Source organism: Aethalodelphis obliquidens, unplaced genomic scaffold, assembly GCF_003676395.1.
Source record: "Aethalodelphis obliquidens isolate GAN/ISIS:26980383/991018 unplaced genomic scaffold, ASM367639v1 scaffold104, whole genome shotgun sequence".
NCBI lineage: Eukaryota > Metazoa > Chordata > Mammalia > Artiodactyla > Delphinidae > Aethalodelphis > Aethalodelphis obliquidens.
In genome coordinates this window covers 822096-837793 of record NW_020838048.1, presented here as the reverse complement: position 1 = coordinate 837793, position 15698 = coordinate 822096, and the positions used below count along the sequence as shown (strand labels likewise).

Below are 15698 nucleotides of genomic sequence, written 5' to 3'. Positions count from 1 at the left end.
AAGGGGAAAAAGAAAACAAATGGAAGCGGGCACTTTAGAACTTTGGCTCTTGCTGAAGAGTTTATGTAATTTGCCGAATTAAAGTTTAAATCCAAGCTCACAAGAACTTCACATTTATGATATAAAATTAATTCAAGCTGAAATATGCAGTCCCCTGAGATGTCTTCCCAGGTCTATCTCCCTCTTCTCCCGTTTTCAACATGGCAACCATTACCAAAAATCTCAATCGGTTTGTAGGTAGAGATTTTTTCCGTGTAATATGTACGTGGATTCTCCGATCAAGCTCAGTAAAAGATTTGGAGACCTAGGTGTGAGTATCCCATCCACGAAATACATGGTTGGCTGTTAATATCTCACACTTAACCTGGTCCGGACTGTCCTCACTTATTGTTAATACTGTTTCAAGTCCTTTTTAGAAAATACCATAGAAAGTGTAAATGAGTGCACACCGGTCAGCAGAAATTCTTAGCCTGCATTAATTCAGATTAACTGTGGTGGGGGGGGGGGGGAAAAGGATCGGGGAAACCCCTGTGAGATACTGGGACAACTCTTCTAAGAAGAGAACCCCAAAGACTTCATATGCGCAACCATAAAAACAGAACCTAGCTTTAGGGATTTTTTTTTACTATCTTGTTTTGCTTCCCGTCTTATATATTCCCAAGTAGACCAAGAACTAGATTGATTTCTAAATAGAAGTGCTTATTAGGACTAAGTGAAATACCAATTCTAAATGTAGCCCTGGTGGCATTGGGACACTAGAGAGGTGGCATTCTCAGAGAGCAACTCTTTGGCAAATGACAGCTTTCAGTGTTGAAAGTTTGGTGATCAGTCTCTCCGAGGTTCCTGAAAAACTTGGTAAACCGAAGCTATTCGTTGACACACCTACAAAACCTTCAGAACCACATAGAAAAAAATATACCTGACGTTGCGAAGATTCTCTGTATGCTAATATGTTTCCAAACTATGTCAGATCTCTGAGTTCTTTTAAAGAATGATCCTTTTCTCTGATCCCTGTAGCTTAAGAGAATAGCGGGGAGCCGCATAACAAGGCCGTGGAGCTCTAACACCCTCCTGGAGCCCACCCGTCTATTTCTCTATCTGTCTGTTGCTCCTTGTATGTCCCTCCCTGCCTCTGGTCTCTGTCCTTCTTCGATGGATCTTTTCTCAATCTTGTTTTTCCTTCTCTGGCCACAGTGTAAAATGAATGTGGTATGTTGTTTTGTTGTTCTTGTTTTGTTCTGTTTTTAAATAACTTTGGGGGGAATAATTTTAGGTTAACAAGTTTCAAAATAAGTACAGAGAGCTCCTTTATACTCTTTACCTAGTTTTCCCTAATGTTAATATCTTACGTTACCATGACACTTCTGTCAAAACTAAGAAACCAGCACCAGTATATTACTATTAACTAAACTACAGGTTTTATTCGGATTTCTCTAGTTTTTTCACAAATGTCTTCTTTCTGTTCCGGGATCCCATCCAAAGCACTACATTGTATTTAGTCATCGTGTCTCTTTAGGCTCCCCTGGGCTGTGAGTTTCTCTGTCTTTCCTTTTCCAAACCTTCCCAGTTTTGAGGAGTACTGGTCAGGTATTTTTATAGAATGTCACTCATTTTAGCTGCCACAGTCTGAATGTTTGTGTCTCCCCAAAATGCATATGTTGAAATCCTAATCTGCAATGTGATGGTGTAATTCTCATGATTGGAATTTGTACCCTTTATAAAAGAGACCCCACAGAGTTCCCTAGCCCCTTCCGCCAGGTAAGGATACAAGAAGTCTGCAGCTCAGAAGAGGGTGCTCACCTGACCATGCTGGCAGCCTCATCTTAGACTTCAAGCCCACAGAACTGTGAGAAATAAATTTTGGTTGTTTCTAAGCCCCCCACCCTGTGGTATCCTGTTACAGCAGCCCAGATGCACTAAGACATTAGGTTTATCTCTTGTTTTGCTCATGATTAGACTGGGGTCATGGTTTGGGGAAGGATACCAAGGAGGTGAAGTACCCTTTTCATCACATCGTAACATGCTGTCAGCATCACTTATCACTGGTAATGTGTTCTTGTTGATTTCTAATGCCACTAAATGCACGTTGCTTTTAATGCAAAAACAAGAAAATGCAATATTTTATATGTTTCACTATAACATAACTTTTGAAACTCTTCCCACCTTTAGTTAGGTTGCTGTTATCTACCCCCAAATGTGAACGTGTGTCTGACACATAGTATTTAATCAATATTACTTGGTAAGTGAATGAAAATCTCTATATCTGTCTCCAGCCTCATCTATACCATAGGTCAGGGTCCCTGGGTGGGGAAAAAGAGATATCTCAGGCAGCCTAGATACTAGCCACTCCATAGTGCAACCGCTCTTATCGATTTGGGTTTTAAAGAGTTAATTAAAAATAACTTCGGAAAGCTGTGATACATTTTCATCCTCCTAAAAGGATGTTCGAAGTTTTCTTTTGATTCTGATATTCAACTGCGGTGTTGTAAACAGTGCTAATGTAGTGAGAGCTAAGCAGGTAGGAGTTAAGAGATACAGACCTTGGGAAATGGGGGGGGGCAGTTTAGAATTATTATTGTACAGTTGCTTATTTTCATTGCTTTTTGAGGATTTTCCCTCCTGCATGGTGTTTTGCCATCTCATTAAAAGAGCAACTGTCAAAGACATCATCCTGAAACACCTGCCTGGCGAAATGGAAAGAGGCAGGCTTCTAAGAGCTCTGGCTTCATTTTCTCTGTGGCTTGATCGAGTTTTCATGCTTTACCCAAATTGACAGACGCAACTGCAAGTAAAGTGAACTGTTCAAAAATTCAGCTTGCTTGATTTCGCGGACCACGCATTCCCTCCAAGCTAAGTTTAAGAGGCCAGAATGCTTGCTAGCCTTTGCTGGTGCCACTGGTGGCACTGGTGGCGTGGGGATCTTTGAATGAAGGAGCCGGGTTCTCCTGTACCAGGGCCTATGGAAAAACGATCTGCCACCGTGGGGAGGTGAGGGGGCAGGCTGATCCGAGGAAATAAGAGTTTCTCTTATTTCCTATTCTTTTCTGTATGGGTGGTTCATAATTTTAAACTGTCTTGGCATTTCGCGAGTTATTCAAAGGCCCCAAATCCTGGCGGGTGGGGAGGTTTGTGGGAGTGAGGTGGGTGGGAGAATCTGTCATTCTCGTTTTCTGTTTTGAGAGTAAACAATCTTGACTGAAAAGAAAGTGCAAAACACCTTCTCTCCCCCATCGACCATGGGCCCAAAATTCAGACGATGAGTCCGTGAGGGAAATAATGAACAATTTTCTAGCCTTTGTTCCTCTTCGGGTTCAAAAAAATATTAGAAAACCATGGGTGACAGAAAGGGCTTTTACAGGGACTTAGACACCTAAAAATCACTTTCAAATAGAATTTCAAAAAAGAAACTCCCCGGGACATTTCATATACTACAGCGAATTGGGTGTTTGGGTACTTGGACACTGAATTGCAAAGGAAAGGTTTCTTAAGATAAGCGTTTGTGTTTCCAATTTCCCCCACTTGGCTCTTTATGATAACAGCTTTCATAAATAGCATAGCAGTTGAAACATTTATTATTGGAACAGAAATGCAATTACATGCAGATGTTGTCCTGTGATTCATTGCTTTGTGCTACACACATTTGCAAGCTGGAGGAAGAACAAGCAGGTCATCAAGTAAATGCTCTCGGCTGAGCTCCACCTACTCTCCTGACTTGAGTTATCTCATCTCTTCTGTAAGTGTTGCCACGATCTAGTCCTCCGTGGCCCTTCTTGGCAGCCTGTTTCATTGTGCAATTACTCCAACTACCGTCAAGAATGTCTTTTCATCCAACATAAACGTTCTTTACTTAATCCAAACCTGGTTCTTTCTCCAACATTCCTGTTCCAAGGCAGATAAAAAGACCACCCCATTTATTATTATTATTTTTTCGTTTGTCATCGTTTTTGCCTTTTGGTAATGTCACATAGTGATCAGAGCTACGAAGGTGATAAAATAGGGCAATTGACATGGAACCACTGCATGTGGGATGGGTGGTGATGTCCTTTCGGGTTGTCATTTATCATGGATGGCCTCTTCCTGGAGAAAACTTTTGCATAAATTCTGAGGCTTTAGGGGTTAGCCGTGAAGATGCCAGGTGTATGTTTCCTATTGCTGCTGTAACAAATTATCATAAGCTTAGTGGCTTAAAACAGCCCAAATTATTTTTGTACTGGTCTTTAGGTCAGAAGTCCAACACAGGTCTCACTGGGCTAAAATTAAGGTGTCTCCAGGGCTGCGTCCCTTCTGGATACTCTAGGGGAGAATCTGTGCTCAGCTTCTAGAGCTCAGGCTCAGTAGTTGTGGCGCACAGGCTTAGTTGCTCCGCGGCATGTGGGATCTTCCCTGACCAGGGCTCGAACCCGCGTCCCCTGCATTGGCAGGCAGACTCTTGACCACTGCGCCACCAGGGAAGTCCCCTGCTAGAGGTTTCAAGCAGAGGATGGCATGATCTGATGTATATTTTTACAAGATGGTTTGGGATGCTCTGTGAAGCATAGACTGGAGAGGCAAGGGCAGAAGCAGGGAGAGCAATTAAGAAGCAATTATGGGGAATTCCCCGGCGGTCCAGTGGTTAGGAGTCGGCGCTTTCACCGCCGTGGGCCCGGGTTCAATCCCTGGTCGGGGAACTAAAATCCCACTAAAAGAAAAAGCAGCTACAGTGATCTAGTTCAGAGTTTCTCAACCAGGGGCAGTTTTGCACCCCAGCCCAGCACCCAGGGAACATTTGGCAATGTCTGAAGACACTTTGGGTTGTCACGCCTTGGAGTTAAGGGGGAAGAGTGCCACTGCCATCCATTGGGAAGATGCCAGAGATGCTGCCGAGCATCCTGCGATGCCCAGGGCAGCCCCCAGCACTAAGAATGATCCCGCCCTATAGTGCAGAGGCTGAGAGACTGGAAGGGTCAGAGGCGATAGAAAGAAGTAGTCAGAATCAGGACTCGGGGGCGTTTGGACACACAGTCACCCATAACTAGGCTTTAGCTTTCAGGGCTTGATCAAAGGAGGGATAGGCCGTGGGGTTGACTGCAAAGTAGACTAGATTGGAGAGGGAGGGGGTGCGGGGCATTTGGGGGAGGGAAGGAGAGGTGATATTTAGAGTGCTGGGCTTTCCTCCAGGCACCCAGAAAGACACGCCGCAGGATTTTCATTGCATTCCGTATTGGCTCTCTTTTCTGAGTTCCTATGCATTCGGTGTTTATCATGGTCTAGAATTGTAAACCCAGGGAACCCGGGTCCTATTTTCTTCTCCATCATCACTAGCGTGGTGACATTAGACAACTGAGTTAACCTCTCCTTGTCTCCATTTTCACCTGTGTCTAATTAAGACAACATCTGCTTTATCAACCTCAGCTAGTTACAAAGAACTTGGGAAAAAATTAAAGGGGCTATATGCGTACATTCTGCTTTGCAAATTTTTTCCCTTTAATTTCATTTTTGTGATCCTTCTTTTCGAGGTTTATTATAGTTTTCACCAGTCATATTTTTATACCTAAAAGACAATATAATTGATAAATATTTAACAAATTGAGAAGGTAAACTATATTTTGGATTTTATTTCCACGACCTTTTCAAGAATTACGTGATCCAATTCTTTTTGAATATTTAATAAGGAGACCAGTATAGTAACATTTTTGGCTAATTTAATTGTATTTATTTCACCAGTTTATTCACTAGCACCTGTGTGGAAAGCAGTATTAAACGAACTAGGCCAAAATAGTGTCCCTCTCGCCTTCTGGGCACTTGCAGTAAATGTGAGTTCCTTGCCATTCTGGGACGGCTCTCATAATGTAGAGAGTAGGGGTCTGCAAAGCATAGCCCAGGGTTGGCTGCCCGGGTTTGTAGAGCAAGTTTTACTGGGACACAGTCACGCCCGTTCATTTACATATCATCTATGGCCGTTTTGGACCACAGTAGCAGAATCGAGTAGTTGCAGCAGAGAAGCTTATGGCTGGCAAAGTTGAAAATATTTACTATCCCGCTCCTCGCAGAAACAGTTCGCTCACTCCTGACCTAGGGCACTTAGTCTTTTGGAAATTTCTGCTTTTGCTTCTGAATTTGCTCCGATTTCTGATTTCTGAAAATGTGGATCCCCAGTGAAGTAGTATTCTGAGAACACCTATTTTCCACTGCTTACATGGCTAATACCACCATACCAAAGGCTTTACAAGTAAAAGTGCTAAGCTGCCAGCATATGTTCAACTTATAGGCTAGTATTAGCTCAATATGGTTTTTCTACCATCCATTTTGTAGACGTTTCATTCCAATCTTCTATTTATCACTGTTGAACTCAAGCTTCTTTCTTAACGTCTTTTTCCCCCAACTCTTCAAGGTCGTTTTGAATTATAATACAATCCTCTGAGGTGTTAGCTATCCAATTTGGCACCATCTGCAAATTAAATCAACTTGCCTTTTATTTCACCACTCAAGTAACTGATAGAAATATTAAGAAGAGCCTGCCTCAGGACATCCTTTTCAAATGTCACTCTTTCCCTCAAGGTTCAGCCAGAACCACTGATAATCTGTGAGTCCACCTTTAAACTCCCAGTCTTCTAGAAATTGGATCTGGTCAGTGATTTCCAAACTTCAAACGCCAGTCATTATGCCATAGGGGTCGTGAATGTGTCTACTGAATGGATCCTTTCCTCCAGCCAGATGATTTGCCATGGCTGTCATGTCTTCGTTTGTCATGTAGTCTGGTTCTCCTGTCTTTCTCTGAAGTTAAGCAAGGCCAGAGGACTTGCTCTGGCCAATGAAAGGTGGGCGGAAGTTTGTGTCCTTTACGGAGTGAAGTTTTGAAAGGCACTTCATGATTCACCAAGTCCCTGTTTCCTGTGTCAGCAGCCGTGGAAGTACGTGTTGAAAGGAACCTTCATCAGCTTGGGTTCCTGAGTGACTTTGGATAGGGGAACCCTCCCTAGTGATCTGCATAAGTGTGCAGCGTGAGTGAGAGGTACACCTTTGTTGCTGTAAGCTACTGAGATCTGGGGGTTGCTTGTTACCAGAGCATCACCTCACCCATTGTGCCTGATACAGCTCTTGAGCACCATAACATTTTTCTAGAAATCTCCAGTAAAGCTAGGGACCGTTGTTTTTCTATACATCCTTTTCTGTGTGTATCCCTCGGAGAACCTTATCCATTGGGCACACCAATTAAATGTTTAGTGCGTAGAAGTGAATTAATAATAGATTAATAGACGGATAGCTGGCTGACATATTTAGGGAATCTTTTATATGCTTTTCCATCCCATTCATATATACAGAGCTAATGATAAAATAACTCCATGTGCATCCAGCTTCCTAAGTATCTTCGAGGTGTTTTTCAGTTGAACATGCTGGTCCCCCTCAACTGTGAGATAAAAGGACATTGTCGTTATGATGGCGGCATTTGGCTCAGCCCAGGTCTAGCAAGTGTGATCATGGTAAGGCCAGGCTCTGGTCAGTAAGAGTAACTTGCACTAACTATAGTGAGAGCACTAGCTTGGACATTTGCCTACTAGTATTTCTGTACTGAGGTGGAACTTCAATTAAACATGTTTGCGTTATACGAAATTTAGGGAAACATTAGAGTTTCACATTCCATAATATAGACGTGCACAGGCTTTTCTTCAAGATTGTTAGCTTCGTGAAGGGGGGACATGCCTCACTTGCTCATGGTTGTATTCCTAGAACCTAGCAGAATGCCCGGACCATAGAGGCATCAATAAATACGTGGAAGGATTTTTTAAAAATCGCATTCGGTACTTTCCGTCATCTGTGAGACACGCACCCATTTTTATTTCCATTTTGGAGGTGAGGCTCAGACACATTATAAGTAACTCATGCAAGGTCACACAACCAAGAGACGGAACCGGAATGGAAGCATCTTCTGCCTCTAAGGCATTTGCTCTTTCTTGGATAGTGTGGTACCCTCAGGGTTCAGTAGAAAGAGCAAACATTCTGGGGTCTGATGGACCGAGATTTGAATTATAGCTCAACTACTCATTAGTTACATGTCATTGGGAATTTCTCAAATCTGTCCCCTGATGTTTTCTTTAAACCACAATGATATTTTCTGCCCTTCAAATCGGTCTTGTATTTTATTTAGTTTCCCATAAGTGCTATTTTTTTGGCGTGGTGTAATTATTCAGCTGTAAGTACTCTCTCATTGGGGTCCTCTATGGTTAGGTTGATTTCATGCTGCTTCCGCGACCCAGTCTTTCCCAAACCATTTCTTGAGGCATCCAAAATGCATTTAGCAGAGGGTTATATTCCCTCTTTGAAACAGGCTACTTTCAGATCCAAATTTCGTTTTGACCTTCCAATTCAATAATTATAGCCTAAGACATTTTATGTTTAAAGCCCAAATGATTGTTTGCTTAGAATTGTAAGAACAAATTTGGAGGCCAGCTTAAGGCACTTAAAGGTTTAGCCTGCCCTGGAAAAAAATGCATTCTTTGTCTTGCATCGACATGTTAATAAAGTCTAAAGTTCCTGCACAAACAGAACTTGCTTCTGCGGGAATTACGAGAACCTAAAAGCTGCGGGATCATAAATGGGCTATATTAGTGAAAGCTATTTACCTAGCATGGCACACAGAGTTTTATTTAAGATTAATGAAAACCCAATAAGTAGAAAACACTAATATTCCTTCCAGTGGGGCAGTCAAGATGAGTCTTAACTTGATATAATAGAAATGTGTGTACTCTGAACAGAAGAACGTGTGCAATATTTGCAAAGTTATATTTTCATAATATTTTTTAACCCAAATTTGTATTCAATAGAAATACACTTACTATCTCATTTTAGGATCATTCTGGAGTCATGTAAAGGCAGTCATTTTAGCAGTAACTTATGACTTTATAAAGAGTATTTTAATCAGTTTGTGTATTGCCTGTAAACTCTCTGGACATGTGATTCCTAAAACTTATATTTGAACATGGAAAACTGCCATTTTAATGTTCTTCTGTCTCTTCAAGTTGACTTGATTTTTGCAAATTCTCTTGGAAGTCAATTCTAGCAGATCTGGGATTTTGGATCTGCTACAAGTGGATCCCGAGATTTTGGACCAGTCACTTTATCTCTGTGAGTCAATTTTGTTATCGTGAAAAGGAAGTAATAGCACGCACTTCCTGTGGAGATATGAAGAGAAATTGTATGGAAAAGTCTTTACCCAGTGGAAAATGCAATCAAAGAGTAGTTACTCTTCCTGCCCCGTGTTTTTTGCACTCTCCTGCTCTTAGCAGAAACCCTTCATCATTGGCTTGTGTTGGTGCTGGCTTCGGTAGGGTGTAAACATTCGTTCTCTCCCCTTTCCCAAGCAGAGACCTAAAACGCAACACGGAGCTATTTTTGCTAAGAATGGCGTTACTCAAGGAGCAGTCAACCAGTGGATGAAATAGGAACAAATGATTCCTTTTAAGATAAGTTTTATTTAGCAGGCAGTCTTCACTTCCAACACTCAGGTGCTAAGTCTTGAGTCTGTACTTCATATTGAGACTTCAGTGGAATTGGTTAGACTTGAAAAGAATTATTACTTTCCTCCATGGTAGATAAATGTAGGGGGGAGAGCCAATTATTAGACAATTGATGTGTTACACACTTACGTTTAAAAACTGTTTTGAGCCTAGAGTTAGACCTTCCACAGAGTACTTTTAAAGATACATTTTCTTATCTTCTGAAGTCTAGGAGGTTGTTTAAAATTTTTTCCATGTAATTATGCAAATTCACAAGTCTTAGATTTCTTTCCTGAAACCATCAAATAACACTTCAATATGTGGGCTCAGGAGGGTTATTTCGGGGAATAAATAGATGTCATTATGTGTCATTTCGCCCATCAAAAAAAAAAAACAGTAGCAATTACTGCATTGTAAAAGGAGTAAACTCAAAATGATCTCATTGCATTATCTACTAAAGGCCTGGGAAAGTTGAATAACTATTAGTTACTCTGCTCAAACAAGGCACTGGAGTCTCACTTGACAGAGGTTTGTTCGTGTTCTTTTCCCATCACATGTTCTATTTGCTTCTTTGAAAAATAATTTCAAGACAAGTTATATCCTATGCTTCGATTTTTCTCCCTACAGTGCCTTTATATAATATAAGGTCGGTCATAGCTCATGATATAAAATACTAGCTGTTGACTCACACTAGAAGAGCCAATTTTACAGACTGCCGGGATAAAGATGATTTTAATTAAATCGCACAAATCCCTTTGTACTGCAAGCAAACCATACGCAGGCTGGCTGACTCTGAGCCATTCTGGCGTGTGTAGAGTTAACCAGGTTACCGGGCTTCCTAGTTAACTTCTTTCACCAGGAATGCAATTCGTGTTTACCTATATAAGGAAACCTGTTAGGCTGACCTGAGTTTGGCGGATTTTTGCGCTGACTGGGAGGCGTGGAAGCACACAGCCGGGAGAGGGGGAGTGATTCCGAGCTGGACAGAGCAAGCTTCCTGAACGCCCCAGTCATTCAGCTGATCCGAGGCAGCCTGCTTGGAGGACCTACAGGTTTGCCTCTTCCAGATCACAGTTGAGGAACAAAAACCCCGTCCTAGGAAAAATGGGGAAGCCGGTGAGTTTTACCGATCTCTCTCTGCTTGCTTCTGCTAAGGGGCACGCCTCATTGCTCTCACCCAGGAAGCAAAGGGAGAGGCGTCGCTCAGCCGCTAACTCCACAGCTCCTTCCTGAACAAACACAATGCTTCGCGAATACCTCCAGACAACTTTTCCTGCCTGTTTTGTACCCCAAGAATCCACAGAGGCGGTGATTTTCGCTCCTTAGACATTCCAGAGAGTGTTTTTTTACTAGCCAAGAGTTTCTCTCCCACCGCGATGAGCAAACTTTCTCATCTTTGTTGCACTCTGAAAGAGTGGAAATGAGCCCTGGGGTGCTTTGCGAGAAGGCTGAGCTCCCCAAGGAAGTAATAGTAAATCTAAGTGGGGTTCTTAAAACCACAGGCAGTGTGATAGTCTGCAGAAGTGCAATTTGTCACTAAAAAGGCAGTCTGAAGGTATCATTTTTCATTCATGCGGCAGCAAAATCCTTGCATCCTGCACATGTAATAAAGGACACCTTCTGAGACACTGAGGAAAGAAAGAAGCCGAGCGGGGCTCTTTGTTCTAGACAATGTAAAGAAGCCCACTCTTGTATTTTGACAAGTAGCGTGTGTCTATTTATACATAAGGCAAGAATGATGAATAAAGTCTTTATGTCAAAGGCATTGCAGTCGATTGAGTTAAATTTTGGCTCTATTCTATATGTAGACAAAAATTGAAATCTGAATGTAATTAAACATGGAAATGTGAAAGTGTTTAACAGACTTGCAGGGGAATTTTAGTAATACTCGGGAATGGTCAATTATCAGAGGCAACTGAGTGAGAAAAGAAAAAGCTATTGCAGCTGAGTTCTGGGGCGTAGGTAAAACTTTTGAAAAGAAAATCGATTTTGTTTTTTAATAGTACAGCCATCCAAAGTGATTTTTGAATTGGGTACAAATTTTTATTTTTTTATGGCAAGGTGGTTTTATTAATTGAGTGAGCTTGTTTGAACGATTTGATTGTTCATCTCGCAGAGAAATATTGTTGTTTTCTGTCACAGCGACTTAATCCTAAGGGTTTGGGGAGCAGGCAAAGTGGCACAAGGACCCAATTTCCAATCTCTCATATTAAGAAATTATTTTTTTAATTAATTTCAAGAAAAGTAATCAGCGCAAACAAGCAGATTTGAGAGAATGGCCACTTCTTTAAAAATTGCAAGTCATAGTCTATTCCCTAGTGAGGCTATTGGTTTAATACAGGGATTGGCAACTGCATATTCATAAAAACAAAAGCTACGGCCAATTTTATGTAGCGCTCTCGACTTGCAAAAGCCTTACTGTTTGCGGTAACACAGTTTCAATGAAACCTGCTCACCTCAGTGGGAATAAAACCGAGAAAAGCAGTGTGTGTAATACAGTAGATGTCTTAGTAAATAAAATTAATAACACAAGCGACAGAACTGAGAAGACTAATGCAAATGTTTTAAAGCTTGTTATCTCCTAGGTGCTGCTCAGAAAAACAGGAGTCTTGATACTGTATTGCTTTTGATGGGAATTAGGAACCCAGGAGACACAAAACACTATTTTAAAATACACGGTTAATAACAGATGTTTACACCGGGTTGTCTCACCCTGCCGAAGAGATGGCCCCAAGCCAAATCAACTAGCACGTCTGCCGTTTTTTCTGTGAGCTGATACGTACGCAGTTATTATACACTGATTACATCAACAGCCAAAGGAATATATAACCAGAAAGGTAGATAAGTCTCCTAGGGCGAGGAGCACTGGGGGTGAGCTTGGGGTTTGGGGAATCTCCTGTTTAGAGTTCTCCTTGCCAGTGTCTTATGAATTACTGTCAGTGACTGGGAGCCCTGACTCCTGAATCTACTTACCTTCGGCTGCCCGGCAGCTCATTTGGGGGCAGTAATAGTGGTTATTGTATTTAACACTCTGCCATTAATAGAGTTCCAGGCAGATTCCTTCTTGAAGATTAAAGTTATTTCAGTGTGAGAACTAATCCTGCAGTGAAAGGCAGGTAGGATGTGGTGGTGTTGCATTAGCTGTTTTCGAGTCACTGGTGCTGCGTGCTTGTGTGGACATTGGAACCATTCGGCAGCCTCCTTAGGTCTGTGAGACGTTAGTAAGTGTCCTGGTGAAGGAGGATGAAAAGTCCTGGGGGCGGAAAAAGAGAGTAACGGAGCATCAGTGCGGTCCTTTGCTAATGTGTGTTGTGACTCCCTGAAAAAGTGCAGCGTATGAAGTATGGTTTGCTGCACATTTCCCTGATGGCTCCATTTTTGCCTGATCATCCCGAGGAACATTCTCTAAGGCAAAGCTTCCCAACAGATGGGCCAAAGAGTGCTGGGAGATGATCAGTGGGTTGCAGACATGCCCAAGACTTAATCCCTCTTTGGCATCTGGGTCATCTGGCTGTGCCTGGGCTGGCCGTATCCCCCTGAAGTCTATCCGTGGACCACATAGCTTCCTCAGTTTGCCCCAGTATGTTGTACAGATAGGGTCAATTTCTATATCTGTCATGATGTGTAAAAGCTAGGAAACCGTCTTTGACAATCCAGGCCCAGAATACAGATAGAGCCAGTCAAACTTCAACTACACTGTGTTAACCCAAGCCTTGGGGCTCAATGTGATGAAGAATACCCTAATTTTTATCATCTTTCATGCTACGGTGGGGATGTCAAGGTCCTCTGTATGTCATCCAGTTTTCCCCCTTTATTCTATAAAGAATTTAAATAAGTATTTGTGCGTGTGTTGCTGTCGTTGTCGCTGTTGTTCTATTCTTAAAGATCTCCTGGAAAGCTGATGGCAAAGTGTTTCCTCCCGGGATCCTTTCTAACGTTTTGTTATCATTTATGCTTCCCTTTCTCAGACTGCTATCACAGTGTGTTCGGCTGAGCTCCTCCTGCCGCCAGTGTGGCCTAGTCCAGAGGCAATGACATAAAAGAACCTGGTTTCAAAGGTTATTTATCAATTGTAAATTCTTTCCTTAGACCCTGTACCAAATCTGTGCACAGCATTCCTATCCCTGGCGAACTTTCTCTGCCTACCATTTGACATCAATCACCTTTTCAAAAACATTTTGTGTTATTAATTCCTGTTACATTCATTCAGCGAATCTTTATTGAGTGCCTTTTGAAGTCCTATGCTAAGTACTCGGGAGGAAAAGCGGGTATACAAGAGACAGATGAACTTAAACCAAATCTTCGTGCAACTGATAGCATTTCCGCAAAGAGAAGTCTCATTGCCTGCACGGTGTGCAGCATTTGAAGTATGATTTGCTACAAACTTACTCGACCACTCACTTTTATGGCTGATCGTCCTGAGGGGCACTGTTGAAGTCAGAGCTTTCCAACTTGTAGGCAGAAAACAGGTTAACACACAGGTCAAGATGTTCATGCTTTCAGTGACCAGATGATTTCCAGGTCAGAACGTGTCCGGTAGATGCCCTGCAGAGCGTCTCTAAATGACAGGGAGCTGGATGATACCTATTTATATTTTGCTAATGTATTCTTCAAGGCCACATTTTCTTGGATTGTCAGGGGTTCCCAGGGCGCCACATTAAGAAGAGAGCTTTCCAGAGTACTAGGTAACTCGAGAGCTTTTATACTGGCTTTTAACCACTGGAAATTACTAATTGTCCAGTGACAATTCTTATGAGGCTGGCAAGAGCACCTGCTGTTACTTCTAGGGCTGTAGATGAGAGGCTTAGAATCAGGGACTGTGAATCAATAACTGGTTTGCGCCAGCAGGATTTTCGAAGTATCTAGGACACTGGCAAAACCAATTTAAAATATATTTATATTTGAAGAATGCTTGGCTGGCAAGGTGATAGATACTAGACTAGGACTTCTAGTTAAATGTAAAAGTACATTTCCATTTTTTAATTAATTGCTTGCAATCACATGTAAGGGAATCTTCTGTGAGTGAAGCTTTCGGAGAAATTGAGTTACTTTACGTAGTATTGCCCAGGGTTCAGTTAATTTTGTTTTTTATTTAAAAGGAAAATGGAGGGCTTCCCTGGTGGCGCAGTGGTTGGGAGTCCGCCTGCCGATGCAGGGGACGTGGGTTCGTGCCCCGGTCCGGGAAGATCCCACGTGCCGCGGAGCGGCTGGGCCCGTGAGCCATGGCCGCTGAGCCTGCGCGTCCGGAGCCTGTGCTCCGCAACGGGAGAGGCCACAACAGCGAGAGGCCCGCGTACCGCAAAAAAAAAAAAAAAGGAAAATGGAAATGGATAGCAGTGCTTTGTGGAATATAGCATTCTCAGGTGTGCTGGGTGCTTAATAGCTGGATCTGCATAGAGATTGGCTCCAGCTGCGCACTCTCTTGTGAGTTGCTCTTCACTTTTCTAAACTTGAGACAGACATGAAATTAAGCAGAACCTCCTCAATTTGACAGTTTCAGTTTTAACACGTGACAGAATTGGAATTTTGGTCAAAGAGCTCGAGCCAGGAAATACTGCATTATTTATAGCTATTGTTCTGCAACAGAGGCCTTGGTTATTTAAACCAGAATTATTTCCCCCTCCCCCATGAGTATCTAATTGTGCAGCTATTTCGATCTGTACTGACAGAGTCATCATGTATTGCCTTGGGGAACAAAACAGTACATAGACTACTAGAGAACAGATAACAAGTTTATTCGAACTGATATACTTGGCTTAAAGCTAAGAAACAAAAGAATATAGCGTGTTTCCCAAGTTTCTTCCGAAGTAGTGGATGGTGGCTTTGGCTAAGTCATCTTAAACTTCTCTGGGATTCAATTTCCTCATGTATCACTGGAGACATAAATACACAATTCACTGGACAGTTATGAGTATTGAAAGCACCTAGCACAATGCTGGGCAGGAGGCCAGTCAATAAGTATTAGTTGGATCTGAAATGTGTCGGGGTGGATGAGGCATCCTCCAGTAAACAGTTAAGGGCTGGGGACTTCCCTGGTGGTCCAGTGGTTAAGACTCCGAGCTCCCAACGCAGGGAGCCCCGGTTTGATCCCTGGTCAGGGGACTAGATCCCGTATGCTGCAACGGAAGATCCCACGTGCGGGAAAAAAAAAAAAGGCAATTAAGGGGTTGAAGAAGTAGAAGACGAACACTGGTGTCCCATATGTCATTTTGCCCACTCGGTGAT

At 42.4% G+C, this 15698-nt stretch overlaps 1 protein-coding gene across 5 annotated transcripts in view; it reads left to right on the top strand.

The window, feature by feature from the left end:
* MID1 (midline 1) overlaps positions 1-15698 on the top strand; it is a 668179-nt gene that overhangs the window by 269599 nt on the left and 382882 nt on the right. Inside the window, exon 1 of one of the 5 annotated variants that reach the window (XM_027096550.1) lies at positions 10193-10589. The exons of the other annotated variants lie outside the window; for them this stretch is intronic. The gene's annotated coding sequence lies outside the window, so the exon portion shown is untranslated. Of the gene's footprint in view, positions 1-10192; positions 10590-15698 lie in introns of those variants that run through there. 5 annotated transcript variants of the gene reach the window in all.